The sequence below is a fragment of the Schistocerca gregaria genome, chromosome 1 (assembly GCF_023897955.1).
Source record: "Schistocerca gregaria isolate iqSchGreg1 chromosome 1, iqSchGreg1.2, whole genome shotgun sequence".
NCBI classification, from domain to species: domain Eukaryota; kingdom Metazoa; phylum Arthropoda; class Insecta; order Orthoptera; family Acrididae; genus Schistocerca; species Schistocerca gregaria.
In genome coordinates, this window is record NC_064920.1 from 628,058,827 (window position 1) to 628,074,093 (window position 15,267).

At 41.6% G+C, this 15,267-nt stretch overlaps 1 protein-coding gene across 1 annotated transcript in view; it reads left to right on the top strand.

The window, feature by feature from the left end:
* LOC126359702 (transmembrane channel-like protein 7) overlaps positions 1-15,267 on the top strand; it is a 169,139-nt gene that overhangs the window by 108,834 nt on the left and 45,038 nt on the right. The gene's annotated exons all lie outside the window — the stretch shown is intronic.

Below are 15,267 nucleotides of genomic sequence, written 5' to 3' on the forward strand. Positions count from 1 at the left end.
GTCTTTCAGATATGTTTAGTGTGACAGTATAACTAAGTGGATCCTTTCGCTATGTGAAAGTCTTCCCCTGCTATGTCACAATTCGTTCCGTTAGCCAATAACCCACTAAGCTGTAATTTTATTTTCGTCATTCCTGAAAAAGCTTTGTTCTCATAACAGTTCATCTCTACCGTTTGCGGTTTATACACAGAATAAATTTAATGGTTCCCAACTCGTTGAAAATACGTTTGTGGCTTCGTAATAACTTTTTTACAATATGGTGTATTCATGTTCGCCGTTGGTATCCTATGCTGTGTGACTGTTGTAGCCGGTAACACTCTCTGTGTGTTGAACAAATCCCTGTACCTCACCAACAATGTTTCCATCAATGATCTGTCCTCACACTTCATGTGCTTCACCTTCTCTCGTATCGCAAACAAATCGACGGTTCGTTCTGTATCACTATGAAACCCGTAATCCTCCATACGCTCATCCTCATAAACTTCTAACATGGCTGCAAGCAACCCCTTTGAGAGAGTAACTTCGTATTCCCCAAAATTATCCAGGTACGGGCACCATAACCTGACCTCTAATGTCCATTGTACGCGTAATACGCCTACGTGCAAAACATTGTTGCTCATCTAACACATCATTACTCACTAGTGCTTCTACCAAACACACTACATCTTGTGGAACGTTAATATCAACTGGTACCCGGATTAGTTTTCGTGTACCTGTTGGTACTTTGTCATGCAAATCCATCTTTGATGCACTTATACACAGTTTATCTGACGCTACCTTTGCAACAGGCGCATCTTGTGATACAGAAACATTTGCAACTGTAGTCCTCAACGGAAATATCTTACCGTCGAGTTCAACCTTTCGTTGCCAAAGATCGATTCTAGCGCGATGCCTAACCAGAAAGTCTAACCCCAGTGTCGAAGCAACACCTTGTCCCACAATCGGAAACACCTGCATTTGCTCAACCTTTCGTTTCCAATCTTAAAACCGAGCCGTGTTGTTCCAATTGCATCTACTGCATTGTCGCCCACTGCGCGCAATGTAATCTCGGCTCTTATAGTCTGCTCTCATCCACGAGATCCAGACTCACAACCGATATACGTGCCCCTGTGTCCACCAAAACTCACACTATTTCCCGTTTAGCCACGCCAATAACGAGCAATTCGTCTCTGTGTGCTGTTTACGTGCACTTCTCTTTACTAGGAATGCTTCCCGACGGTTGGAAGACTCCCGTTGCCGTTTAACGGTTTCTTTTCCCCTTTATAGTCATTCCTCGTCCCCTACCCAAACGCGTTTTATGCCCAAACCGTTGACAATTAAAACATTGCGATTGACGACACTAAGTTTTGACCCTTTCGACCACAGCGGTGGCATACTTTACTTAACGTAAACAATCTCTGCTTACTTCGAGGCCTAGTATCACTATCTACCTCTTGCAGATGCGTAGCTATTCCCATTGCCCCAGCTACATCCTGTGGAAAACTCTGGAGAAATCCCCCCTTAGGAACACATATTGTGCCCTCCCCTCCACTTCTTGCAATAATGCCATGTCCGCATCCTGTTTGCCAGTCAACTCGTAAGTTTGCCCATTCAATTTGCGTATTCTATCCGAAAACGCTTCCACTGTCTCATTCGACATCTGCCTCAAATGACTCAATTTTTCACGAAAGAACCGCGCACTATTCTATTTTCTGTGCCGATGTCTTAACCCGTCTGCTAATTCTGTAAATGCAGTAACCTTACCCAAAACCTCATGATACATAACGTACGTCTTAGCCTCACCTAACAAATGCAATTTGGCCATCTGCAATGACGTCTGCTCAGACCAGTTGCACAAACAAGCTGTGGATAACACGTCCTGTATAAAAATAGTGACATCTTCCGATGATCTGCCAGAAAAATTGGGAATAAGGCCAGCGGCTGTAGGGTCTACACATGGTAATGGAACTTGTACTTCTGCTTTAGACATACCAGACCCAGACTCTATCGAATCAACCGTTACATTACGCAATTCTTGAGCCATCTGCTCATTCTGCTTCTGCAGTAATATAACCTGCTCCATTAGAGCGGAAATTGCATCTGCGGTAGGAGCTGCTCGCGTTTGCGCCATATTTGCGAAATTCCTTCTCAAAATAAGCTCTACTTGCTACTCACGACTACACAGAACATATAAAAAATTACTTATTACTCCATCTCCTTGCCAACCAACACTTATTACACTCCTCTTTCGCATGACCATAGTTCCTGCACGTGGAACACACGACAGGAACATATGTATTACAAGGCACACCACGGCCAGACAAGTTACACATTGTACACATTACTGGTACTAAGTACACTTCCCTACAATTTCCCTTAAACTCAGGCACGTTGTCAGTTCTCTATGTTTCACCTAAGTTACTTTCAAATGACTGTGTTCTAACCCGGACGTGATCACAACAGAACAAATATTGTTTTTGCAAGAAAGTTGTGCAGCAAGTCACCGCGCAACAGCTACTACTGCTGCCAGGCTCTGGTACGAAACAGTCGTACAGGCCCCCGACACCAATGTGGTAGGCGTCACAAGAAATACTTCTGACACCACTTTTGCAGGTGGCGACTATTGGGAGGCGTGGGAGGTGGATGGTGTGTCGGAAAGCACTCTCCCAGTTGGCCACTTGCCGGTGGTGATTGTAACCTGTGTACGCCAGTGGGCGCAGTAAAAGAAGAGTGACTTCTAACCATTTACTTCTGCATATACATCTCTCCTCTAGCGACGCTACGGTGGTCCTCTGCCGCTGCTTGTCCGGATGCGCCGCGAGCGCCCACCAGCTACTCAGGAAGTCGATGCTGCGTCTCCATCCTCTGCACTCGAAGGAGGTGGCGCGTGCATCTGTGGCTTACACACGCCGGCCTAGGAGATCCTCGATCCCCTCCCGCAGCTGTGGCTCATCTCTGCTCTCTCAACCACCATGACGTTTGTCGTGTGGTTAAGAAGTGCGCCGACCCTGGCCTGCCATGCAGGTAGGCCCTGTGGCTCTGCTGAAGTGTCAGGAACGCCGGGATCCTGGCCCAAGTCGACACGGAAGACCCCCAGGCCTTGCCATCTGCGTTGAAAGCTGTTAGCAGTGCCGAACTCGTGACTGGCGCTTACGGAAAGGAAGACATCTCTCCGGCGGCTGTTGGCGATGTTGAGTATGAGCAGGAAATCTACTACAGACTAATATCCAGCGTTAATACCGTGCCAGAGAATCGAGTACATGCGTCCTTTGCCCCATCGATCCTTCTGACCAATTCACCTCTGAACTCAAATGCTGGAGTGTTTATAGTGTGAAATATCGGCTGGTGTTGATCCAACGTCACTTGTAATGAGCGCATAGGCTCTCCTAATACGAATGTATCAGTGATTCATATCGCGCCGTATTTGCTTAACACATTTGTTATACCAACAGACTGGTCCGTAACAATATTCAATATGCTTTCTTGCGTCAATGATGCAGCTTCTTACTTCACGTAACAAGGAGACGTCATACTTCTCAGTCATATTAATTTACTAAGCTTCTGCTGAGGCTTCTTCTGATGAAACGCTGTCATTTCGTGTGGCGCTTGTTGAGACTCCCGCAAGGTACACAAAGTGAACGAGGTCTTGCAATTATCCAATTCTGAGGCCAGCCGCCTGATACAGGGTTGGTACATAACACTACTGACACCTATGCATAGAACTGAAACCCAAAAAGCGGTCAATTTCCTCCGTTTGCCACTTCATATTTCGGTTTGTTTACTCTCTACCAACACACCTCACATCAAACTGCTGCAACTACTGTCACCAAAGTTGGAACAAGCCGAAAATGTTTAAGCCTAGTTTACATGACGACATTCGGTTTCAGGCAACTCGTCTGGGTAACTAAACATTTTCGTATTTAAATCATAAACATATTCGGCTTGTTAGAACTTTGGCGAAAATAGTTGCATGTTCTCTGTATAAAGGTTCTGTGTGTGGGTAAAGAGTAAACAACCTGAAATATGGAGAGACGAATGGAGGAATTTGTTCACTTTTGGTGTATTGGTGCTATGCTTAGGTGTTTCTTGGATTTTAATGGTGTTGATCACAAGAAACAAGCAGCGACTTGTTGCTGCGCTTGGGCTGTCATCGATCTGAACATGAATTCGTAGACAATATCTGAGCTTTAACGGAAAATCCATTCAGTTAAATCTATAGGAGTACATAGGCAAGCTAACATCTGGCTGTGGAACTGCTCACGTCTACAAGACTAAAATCTGGTGTTCAACAAGGTTTCAGGGCTGCAGCTAGATCATGTCGACGTATTGCCACAGTATTTCGACTGTCAATCGTCCAGCCACCTTCAGGTGAGTGGCCTCCACTGGACACTGCAAGTTTCTTTTTCCTTTATTGCTTTTCGATTCCCCCCACCTGGGGAGGGTCGGGCTGACAGAAGCTTAATACGCTGCTCTACAGCTGAGAGAAAAGTTAAACAAACAATGGTGAGAGAACAAACAACATAAAAAGGCAATAAAATGGCGGAAAGTTGCGGAACTTAAAATACAAAAACATGGTGTTGACGATGCAGATGAAGACACACAGGAAGGAGACATGCACAATTAAAAAACACGGCCACGGTCTGGTTTCTGTTTGCAGGAGATAAAAAAAGCAACTAGTGGCAGTATGGTGGCTGTTTGCAACACTGATGGGACGCACAACACTGAACACTCACTTAAAACAGCACTGTAGAGGCAATCTGGCGGCAGATGGGGTGGTGGGGGGAAGGACCTGGACCGATGAAGCGGGAAAAAGGGCGAGCCGATGGAGGGAGGGGACTTAGAAAAAAAGGGGGCTGTGTGGAAGCGAGAAGAAATGGAGAAGGAAGTGAAAGGGAGAGCAGAAGGACAGGGGGGAGAGAAGGAAGGCAGAGAGAGGGTAGGCGGCGAAAAAGCAGGATGGAAGGAGGGGGGGAGGGAGCTCAGGAAAAGGACAGAGGAAGGGAGAGGCAGGTGAGGATTAGAGTTTATGGGAGAAATAAATGGAGGTAGAGAAGGCATCATCTGGGAGGGGGAGTCAGCAGAAGCCACGTTGGGAACACTCTTTCGTCCTCTGTTAGAATATTGCTGCGCGGTGTGGGATCCTTACCAGGTGGAATTGACGGAGGACATCGAAAGGGTGCAAAAAAGGGCAGCTCGTTTTGTATTATCGCGTTATAGGGGAGAGAGTGTGGCAGATATGATACACGAGTTGGGATGGAAGTCATTACAGCATAGACGTTTTTCGTCGCGGCGAGACCTTTTTACGAAATTTCAGTCACCAACTTTCTCTTCCGAATGCGAAAATATTTTGTTGAGCCCAACCTACTTAGGTAGGAATGATTATCAAAATAAAATAAGAGAAATCAGAGCTCGAACAGAAAGGTTTAGGTGTTCGTTTTTCCCGCTCGCTGTTCGGGAGTGGATTAGTAGAGAGATAGTATGATTGTGGTTCGATGAACCCTCTGCCAAGCACTTAAATGTGAATTGCAGAGTAGTCATGTAGATGTAGATGTAGAGGTGGAGGGTAGGGGGGACACAACGGTGAAGGCGCAGCAGAGGGCCCAAGGCCCTTGAAGGATCTTATGGTCCCTACCAACAACAGGCTCATTAGCCTTCTGAATACCATGGCAAAGGTTCTAGAATCTTTGATCCTCCACTGCATTTCCCAGCCTCTGGCAGTAGCTGGGACAATATGTCTGGAACAGTTGGCTGAACTCCAAATCCTTAGAGTCACAGAACATGTCAGCAAAGGCTTTAAATCCACTATGTCGTCGCCAGTGCTTTTCTAGGATCTACAAAATGCTAATGACATCTATGTCAAGATCGTGGATAACTTCCTCCACGGTAGGATCTTCTTGGTTACTCAGCAAGGTCACCACTCCAGCTTATGTCACATGTCGATGGGTACCCCTCAAGGCCCTGTGTTGTCTCCCATACTCTTTAAATTGATGTGAATGATATGCCAGTCATCCCACACTGTTACCTGGGGCAATACGCTGATGATACAGCGCTCTATACAACTAGCCGTAACACAAACCAGCTCATTGTTCATCTCCAGAAGCAGGTGTACAAAATGATGACCTGATGTCGTTCAAACAAGATTGCCTCCAATGCCGCCAAAACTACAGCAGTCTATTTCACTAAACAGTGTCCCATCCTCCATCACAACATCACTATAGCAGGCGTCCAGATCCCATGGTCCTCTTATATCAAATATCGATGTGGATAAAAAACTGGTCTTCCATCGACATGTAGAATACATCACGCAAAAAGGGCACAAGCTGGTAAAGGCGTTGTACCCAATGTTCAACAGCACAGAACTGAACCTCAAGCTCAGACTGTACCAGATTGTTGTCCATTCTTCCCTCAAGTATGGCTCCACTCTGTGTGCTACAATTAGTGCCTCCCAGATGCAGACCCTCCAGCTCCTGCAGAATAAAGTGCTTCAGTGGAGCCTACATGCCCCTTCCCTCAGAAGTGTAGTTACCCATCACGAGGAGATGGACATGGTCACTCTGAAGATGTTCATGTGAGAGAAGGCAAGGCGCCTCTATGACAAAGTGGAAGCCTGATATGACATGGTCGCAGGCTTATAAACCAATGGCACAACAACTCCCTGGCACTGGCATACTGGCATTGCCACCCCATTCCTCTCACCATCCTTGAGGAATCAGATTACGACCATGGCTAACGATAATCCTGGTACAGCCACTAATGAAGTGTCAGTATTGAATTGACCACTCAGTGGGTGTCGACCATTGTAAACCACCAATGTTGGTACCTAATCTAGTTAGTAGTTATGTTACCTACTGACTGCAACTTGAACTTCCATCGTTGGACGGTGGTATGGAACTTCAGTGTGCAACCCAGTTATGTCTTTGGAATGACAACATTGTAGAATGGAACACTTTTACCATCCACCAAGACAGTAAGACCAAGATCCACTGGTGACACTGTATTGAAACCTGAAACCACCACAGAAATAAAAAGAAAAGAAAAAAATTGCAGTCTCAAGTGGCGGACATTCATCTGAAGATGGCTGGACGATTGCCAGCCGAAATATTGTGGCAAGAACTCGATATGATCTGGCTTCAATCTCGAAACCTCATCAAATATTTAGTAAGCTGGGAAAACTTCAAGAATCGCATAAAATCTGGTGGTTTGAGTTGGCCAATTCTTTTTTAAGGAAAATAGTTGGCAGGGGAAAAGGCTAAATAAATATAGAAAGGTGAATTCTGTATTCCATATTAATCTATTTAAAACGTTACAGCAGTGCTTTCTATTCACAAGTTGTAATACAGATGATGAAAATAGCTTATAAGATCTTCCAGTATAGTTCCTTTCAGCAATGTCACTGAGCAACCAAGCTAATATGTTTCTTATTTTTTTCTTGTCATTTGTCTTATGCAGCGATTTCATATAAACAAGCATTAACTATACCACAACTTGTACAGCTGCCGAAACTTTCAGTTTACACATGACTATGGTACCCACAAAACAACGAAACTTAAGTGTACATTGGTGGCACCATGTCTACACACATTACAAAACCTTTTCCTTGAAACTATTAATTAACCTAATTCACTAAATAACAAGTTACAAGCAGCAGGTTTTTCTGTGATTTGTCAAAGACATTCGATTGTGTAAACCACAACATCCTTTTAAATACATTAGAATTCTATGGTGTCATGGGCAGTGCTGCAAAATGGTCAAGTCATACCTCGCGAAACAGGAAACAAAGGGTGTCAGTGCAAGGGACTAGTGAATTAAGTCATCAGTCATCATCAGAATGGGAAGAAATTACATGTGGTGTCCCACAAGGATCCATCTTAGGGCCATTGCTTTTTCTTTTGTACAATAATGATCTCTCATCAGTTACACTGCCAGAAGCAGAGTTCTTTTTGTTTGCAGATGACACAAGTATTGCAATAAATAGTATGTCGAGTGTAGCTGTAGAAAGATCTGCTAATGATATTTTCATGGATATTAATAAATGGTTTAAAGCCAACTCACTGACATTAAACTTCGAAAAGACTCACTATATGCAATTCAGAACCTGTAAGAGGTTTCCACCCAGCATATGCATAAAGTACGAAGAAGAGCAGATAGAAGAGGTTGACAGTCTTAAATTCCTGGGATTACAACTTGATAATAAATTCAGTTGGGAGGAGCACACCACAGAACTGCAGAAACGCCTTAACAAATCTGTATTTCCAATTCGAGTGTTAGCAGACATAGGCGACATAAAAGTGAAAAAGCTTGCATGCTTTGCCTACTTTCATTCCATGATGTCATATGGTATAATATTTTGGGGTAACTCTTCAAATCAAATAAAAGTTTTCAGAGTCCAAAAGCGTGTAATACGTATTATTTGTGGAGTAAACTCATGGACGTCTTGTCGAAACCTCTGCAAAGAACTGGGTATACTAACTACTGCCTCTCAGTATATTTACTCATTAATGAAAATAATATATCTCTTTTTCCAACAAACAGCTCAGTTCATACATACAATACCAGGAACAAAAATGATCTGCACAAGGACTTAAAAGCACTTACTTTAGTTCAAAAAGGGGTCCACATCTCCGGAACACTCATCTTCAATAATTTGCCAGCAAACACAAAAAATTTAGTTACAAATAAAGATCAGTTTAAAAGGAGCCTGAAAGACTTACTAGTGGCCAATCCCTTCTACTCCATTGACGATTTTTTTAATAGAAACAAATGATGTGTTGTATATATTCATGCTATTAGTATTGTTATTTCAGCTTAAATAAAAGTGACATGTTCCACATCTACGAGGATCTCCTCAACACGGACCTATGGAACAAAAAACTAATCTAATCTAAACTAATCTAATCTGTAATATGCAACCAGCGGAGCAAACCAGTGTTGTCATGTAAACTAGGATGCAAGCTCATTGCCTTGTGTGGGAAAGTTTGTTTCTTCATTCCATCGATCCTATCTTCAACTTTTGAAGTTATTGGTCTTGTCACTGCTGCATATTTATTTGTAGCGCATTGGGTTTTGATACAACATGCTAACATATTCTGTACTGGTACTGTACCAGATTTACCATAAACCAGGAAACTTCATTTGCCTTGTGCCATTGTACAGTAACCAAACGCTAATATGCAGGGCACTATGCTAAGCTAACTGTCTCTTAGGTGAGAAAGGCTTTCCAAACCTTGTTATTTTTTGCTTTTGAGTGCAAGTTTATCTGTAGTGTAAAACTAAGGGCCAATTGTATAAAACATTTAACCTTATGTTAAAGCTTAGTTTACACGACGACACTAGGTTGCAGGCAACTGCGCTACCGGCAATTGCGCATGCATGACGCGCGTTTGCGCAACTCGTTGGTGAAACAAAACACTTTCGGCGTGTTCCAACTTTGGCGACACTAGTTGCATGAGTGTTGAGGTTATGTGTGTTGGTAGAGTGTAGACAAACTGAAATATTAAGTGAGGAACGTAGACTAATGTTCGCTTTTTGGATATCTATGCTTTGCATAGGTGTTTTCTGGATTTCAGTGATGCTGATTACAAAAATAAGCAACATATTGCTGCCACTGACACCGTCATGTGCGATCATAACATATATGATTTGACAATATCTGAGCTGCAGGGCAAAATTTATTGTGTTAGAAGCATATATACAGCTGAATTAAGAAAAATACAAGCAAGTGTAATTCTAGCTGAGGCAATGCTCTCATCTACAAGACTAAAATCCCATCGTTCGAGTTGGCCAACTCTTTGTTAAGGAATATTGTTGACAGGAGGGAAGGTTATACAAATTCAAGAAGCTGCATTCATTATTCAATATTAATCTATTTAAAACATCGGTGCAGTGCTCTCCGTTCCCATATGTTAGAATTTTTAAATATTGCCACTGTACAGATGTGTCTTCAAAAGAGTAGTTTGCAAACCATTCTCTTCTTATTGCGGCCTCCTTCGAATAATTATTATTGCTAATGTTAATAATTATCACTGTTAATGTTAATAATTATTAGTGTTAATGGAATAGCATAATCACCAACTAAAACCGTATCTTATAGCATGCCAAGTGATCTTGATTGTAATGCACGCAATATGATATATAATTTCAATTCTGGCGACAGTATTGCATTCATTACAGTAATTTTTTTCCTTATCACATAATTAACTATATTTACATCTACATCTACATCTACATGACTACTCTGCAATTCACAATTAAGTGCTTGGCAGAGGGTTCATCGAACCACAATCATACTATCTCTCTACTAATCTACTCCCGAACAGCGAGCGGGAAAAACGAACACCTAAACCTTTCTGTTCGAGCTCTGATTTCTCTTATTTTATTTTGATGCTCATTCCTACCTATGTAGGTTGGGCTCAACAAAATATTTTCGCATTCGGAAGAGAAAGTTGGTGACTGAAATTTCGTAAAAAGGTCTCGCCGCGACGAAAAACGTCTATGCTGTAATGACTTCCATCCCAACTCGTGTATCATATCTGCCACACTCTCTCCCCTATAACGCGATAATACAAAACGAGCTGCCCTTCTTTGCACCCTCTCGGTGTCCTCCGTCAATCCCACCTGGTAAGGATCCCACACTGCGCAGCAATATTCTAAGAGAGGACAAACGAGTGTAGTGTAAGCTGTCTCTTTAGTGAACTTGTTGCATCTTCTAAGTGTCCTGCCAATGAAACGCAACCTTTGGCTCGCCTTCCCGACAATATTATCTATGTGGTCCTTCCAACTGAAGTTGTTCGTAATTTTAACACCTAGGTACTTAGTTGAATTGACAGCCTTGAGAATTGTACTATTTATCGAGTAATCGAATTCCAACGGATTTCTTTTGGAACTCATGTGGATCATCTCACACTTTTCGTTATTTAGCGTCAACTGCCACCTGACACACCATACAGCAATCTTTTCTAAATCGCTTTGCAGCTGATACTGGTCTTTGGATGACCTTACTAGACGGTAAATTACAGCATCATCTGTAAACAGTCTAAGAGAACTGCTCAGATTGTCACCCAGGTCATTTATATAGATCAGGAACAGTAGAGGTCCCAGGACGCTTCCCTGGGGAACACCTGATATCACTTCAGTTTTACTCGATGATTTGCCGTCTATTACTACGAACTGCGACCTTCCTGACAGGAAATCATGAATCCAGTCGCACAACTGAGACGATACCCCATAGCTCCGCAGCTTGATTAGAAGTCGCTTGTGAGAAACGGTGTCAAAAGCTTTCCGGAAATCTAGAAATACGGAATCAACTTGAGATCCCCTGTCGATAGCGGCCATTACTTCGTGCGAATAAAGAGCTAGCTGCGTTGCACAAGAGCGATGTTTTCTGAAGCCATGCTGATTACGTGTCAATAGATCGTTCCCTTCGAGGTGATTCATAATGTTTGAATACAGTATATGCTCCAAAACCCTACTGCAAACCGACGTCAATGATATAGGTCTGTAGTTAAATGGATTACTCCTACTACCCTTCTTGAACACTGGTGCGACCTGCGCAATTTTCCAATCTGTAGGTACAGATCTATCGCTGAGCGAGCGGTTGTATATGAGTGCTAAGTAGGGAGCTATAGTATCAGCGTAATCTGAAAGGAACCTAATCGGTATACAATCTGGACCTGAAGACTTGCCCGTATCAAGCGATTTGAGTTGCTTCGTAACCCCTAAGGTATCTACTTCTAAGAAACTCATGCTAGCAGATGTTCGTGTTTCAAATTCTGGAATATTCCATTCGTCTTCCCTGGTGCAGGAATTTCGGAAAAGAAGAAACTTGAACAATTCTGGTGGCATTCTAAGATAATTAAAATAACTTCTGGGATCTTCTGTTATAAATTATCTCAGCAAGGGTGCTGAGCAACCGAAGTGACGTCTTTTCTTCATCCAGTCACGAATCGAAACACGTTTCTTATTTTTTTCTTATGCACCAATTCCATTCAACAAACTTTAACTCATCACATCTCGTGCGATGTGCATCTGTCAAAACTTCCGTTTCAGACACGACTCAGGGACCCACAGAAAGACGAAACTGAAGTATACACTGGTTTCGCCATGTCTACAGTCAAATATAAAGCCATTTGCGTGCAACTCATTCCATGCAACAAGTGGCGCAACCCAATGTCATCATGTAAACTAGTCTTAAGACAGAAAATGACCTTAAATCAAGCTTATCCTGGAAATCTGTGTTGCATAAACTTTAATCTTAGATCATATCACCATGAAGGCGGATCATATTTAAGTGACGAAAATTTGCATTTCAAAGTGAGGTTCAGCTCTAATCGTCAGTTTATGTGTAGTGGCACTACGATTCATTGCTTTTGTTTTTACAGACATCAACTGAAAAAATAAAAAAAAGTTGTTATTAACACAAAAAATTCCAAGTAAATATGTGACTACGCCATTTCCACGCTACTGATGCTCAGAATACTGTTTATCGATCAGGAAGGTTAAGTTAAGGAAACTAATGGTTTCTGTATACTTAATGATCAGTCTCATAACAAGTCTTGGGAGACGATTCATAAAAGGTGTTTCACAGACACAGCAGAGAAAGAAAGTAAAATTCTAAATATTTGCAGCGAAGAGTTAAGTGTGGGAATTTGACAGCAGCCAATAACGATTCAGCATCACTTATACATGTTCTCTTTCGGTTCAAGTAGCAGTAACTATGCCATTTGTATTAAGTTTTTAGCTACCAAACATGTCTGTAAACTGATATGACAATTCGGCATGAATTGAGAAGTAGAACAGAAGCAAGTATTATGAGATATATTCGCCGTTCCAGAAGAACAGTGACAAAACTGTCAAAATGCATAGTTTACAGGAGAGGCAGAAGACCAAACGACATTTTTTTAAAAAATTTCGTGAATCAACAGTAAAATTATCTATGGAATTGAAAGTTGGCCTAACTCTGACACTAAGTAATCTTTACAAAGTACAAAACATAATTTCCCATTCAAGCCCTTGCACCCTTTACGTAAATGTGTCATTGTTCTTCAGACATTTTTATCGTAATTTAACAAATATGACTAAAGGTGTGTGAGGAAAAAAGAAATACATCTCTAAACCATAATTTTTTGTTCACTTTTGCAGTTTCATTGTTTTATTATCATTTTTATTATTTGCATCTTATTACTGACATAAAATAAAATATTAAGTCAAATAAAGGACTTCCAAAAGACATAAAAGCAACAAATTACATTTACGTGGAAAGGGAATAGTAGAAGGCCTTGTAATATTTAGGAATGATATTGCTGTAAACCAAATTGTTTAAATCTTGAATTTTGTTTCCTTAGAGGGTAATTTTTGCAGTATAAGCAGGTTTCAGATCCAAATTACTCCCATCTAAATTTCCTGTTAAACGCCTCTTTCTGCCTTTGAACTGAACCCGTCCCCACTCGGACTGTTTGCAACTGTTCTTATACTGAAACACATCACTTCCCTTTTCACATCGAAATAATTTAATTTCGGACACTTTGAAAATACTCCTGTCAACGTGCTTTGCCATGTAAAGATCCATCTCATCATGCAAAGCTTTAATGTCATTGAAATTTGAAAAACCCATTTCTCTAAGATGTAGCACATTTCCCTTCTTTTTTGCATTTCAGATGACTGATATGTACTGATTGAGTACATAAATTGGCCCTGACCTCTTATCACTCTTAACAGCTCTCTCAATGAACTGTGTCTCCTTTGTTCTGGGTGTGACCACGAATCAAATTCTTGTGCATAATGGACTGAATATCCAGCATTTGTACTGCATACAAATACATTGCAATCATGTGTCTGAAATAGAAGAGAATATGCCTTTTACAATAGAAACTTTTTGTTACATGATTACTGCGAATCACAGACTGAGTTTACGGTTCTTAGTTGTTTTTCTGTTGCCCTCCGCAGTTGTCGGGGTAAAATACTACATCCATCCCAGGAAGGTTCTTGGATAATTCTTCAAGATATTGTAAGACATAAGTTGCTGTTTCTACCACGCCGCTGTTTCCAGTGCCCTTGTGGGAAAAAATGTAGTTTTGTCGTGTCCAATCTCAGTGATCTGCAACAAACAACAAAAATCAGTAGAACAGACTTCAAGAGTAATAATAGATAGTGAAAAAAGGTATGTATGGCCACTTACTGTGAAATTGTAACAGTTGACCCTTGACTTGAAAAAAAGGCAGATGTTTTTCCCATTGGTACCAGAAGACAGCTTGTAAATCACAAACAGCTAGTTGTATCTTCTTATTTTGAGCCAATTCTTTATCCAAGATTTTTTTTTTCTATGCGACTCAATTCTTTTTTTTTCCTGATGTTCTTGAAATGCTTCTTGCAGCTTTGCTGTGTCTTCATCTGCAGCGTTTTTGTAAGCTTCACATTGGTCGCATTGACCCTTCTTTAGAACAAAAAATCTGATGTTAAATTCGGAATTGAATATATGCGCGTAGGCGTCATAATTTGCAGCTGCCAGGTTAGCGGAGGATCAGTCTGAAGAGCAATTTCTGTGCATTTCTGCGACGCATAAGCCACCATCGATGAATACTCTTGTTGTGTCACTTCTTACATAGTGACTCTCAATATGGGAAATTGAGTTTATGTTAATCCTAATTGACTCAAGATTTCTAGATCAGTCTTATGGTGTTTTTCCATGTTGTCCCCTTTTGTCCACAGGTGACATCCCAGTACCAGTCCTTTTCACTTCAATAACAGTACGGATTTTCCTTTCAGTTATTCCCAAAGCGTTTACCAAGAATGTTTTGCACACACGAATCTTCTGCTTATCTTTCACCAAGTAGAAAACGCAATTTGGCTTTCTAGGTTCTTGGGCAGTAATGCGACGATATATGAGAACGAGCATTTAAATGTATGTATTTAGAAAATCCCATTGTCTTCGTAACAATCCCAGTGCTCAGAAATTTGTGAACAGCTGACATCTATAGTCTTCTGTTACTTTCTTTGTACAAGAGAGGATACATTTATCAGTATACGCAGCATTTTACGAGCCTTGACAATTTTACTCGTTGTTGTTGTTGTGGTCTTCAGTCCAGAGACTGGTTTGATGCAGCTCTCCCTGCTACTATATCCTGTGCAAGCTTCTTCATCTCTGTACTGCAGTCTTCATCCTTCTGAATCTGCTTAGTGTATTCATCACTTGGTCTCCATCTACGATTTTTACCCTCCACACTGCCCTCCAATACTAAATTGGTGATACCTTGATGTCTCAGAACATGTCCTACCAACTGATTACTTCTTCTA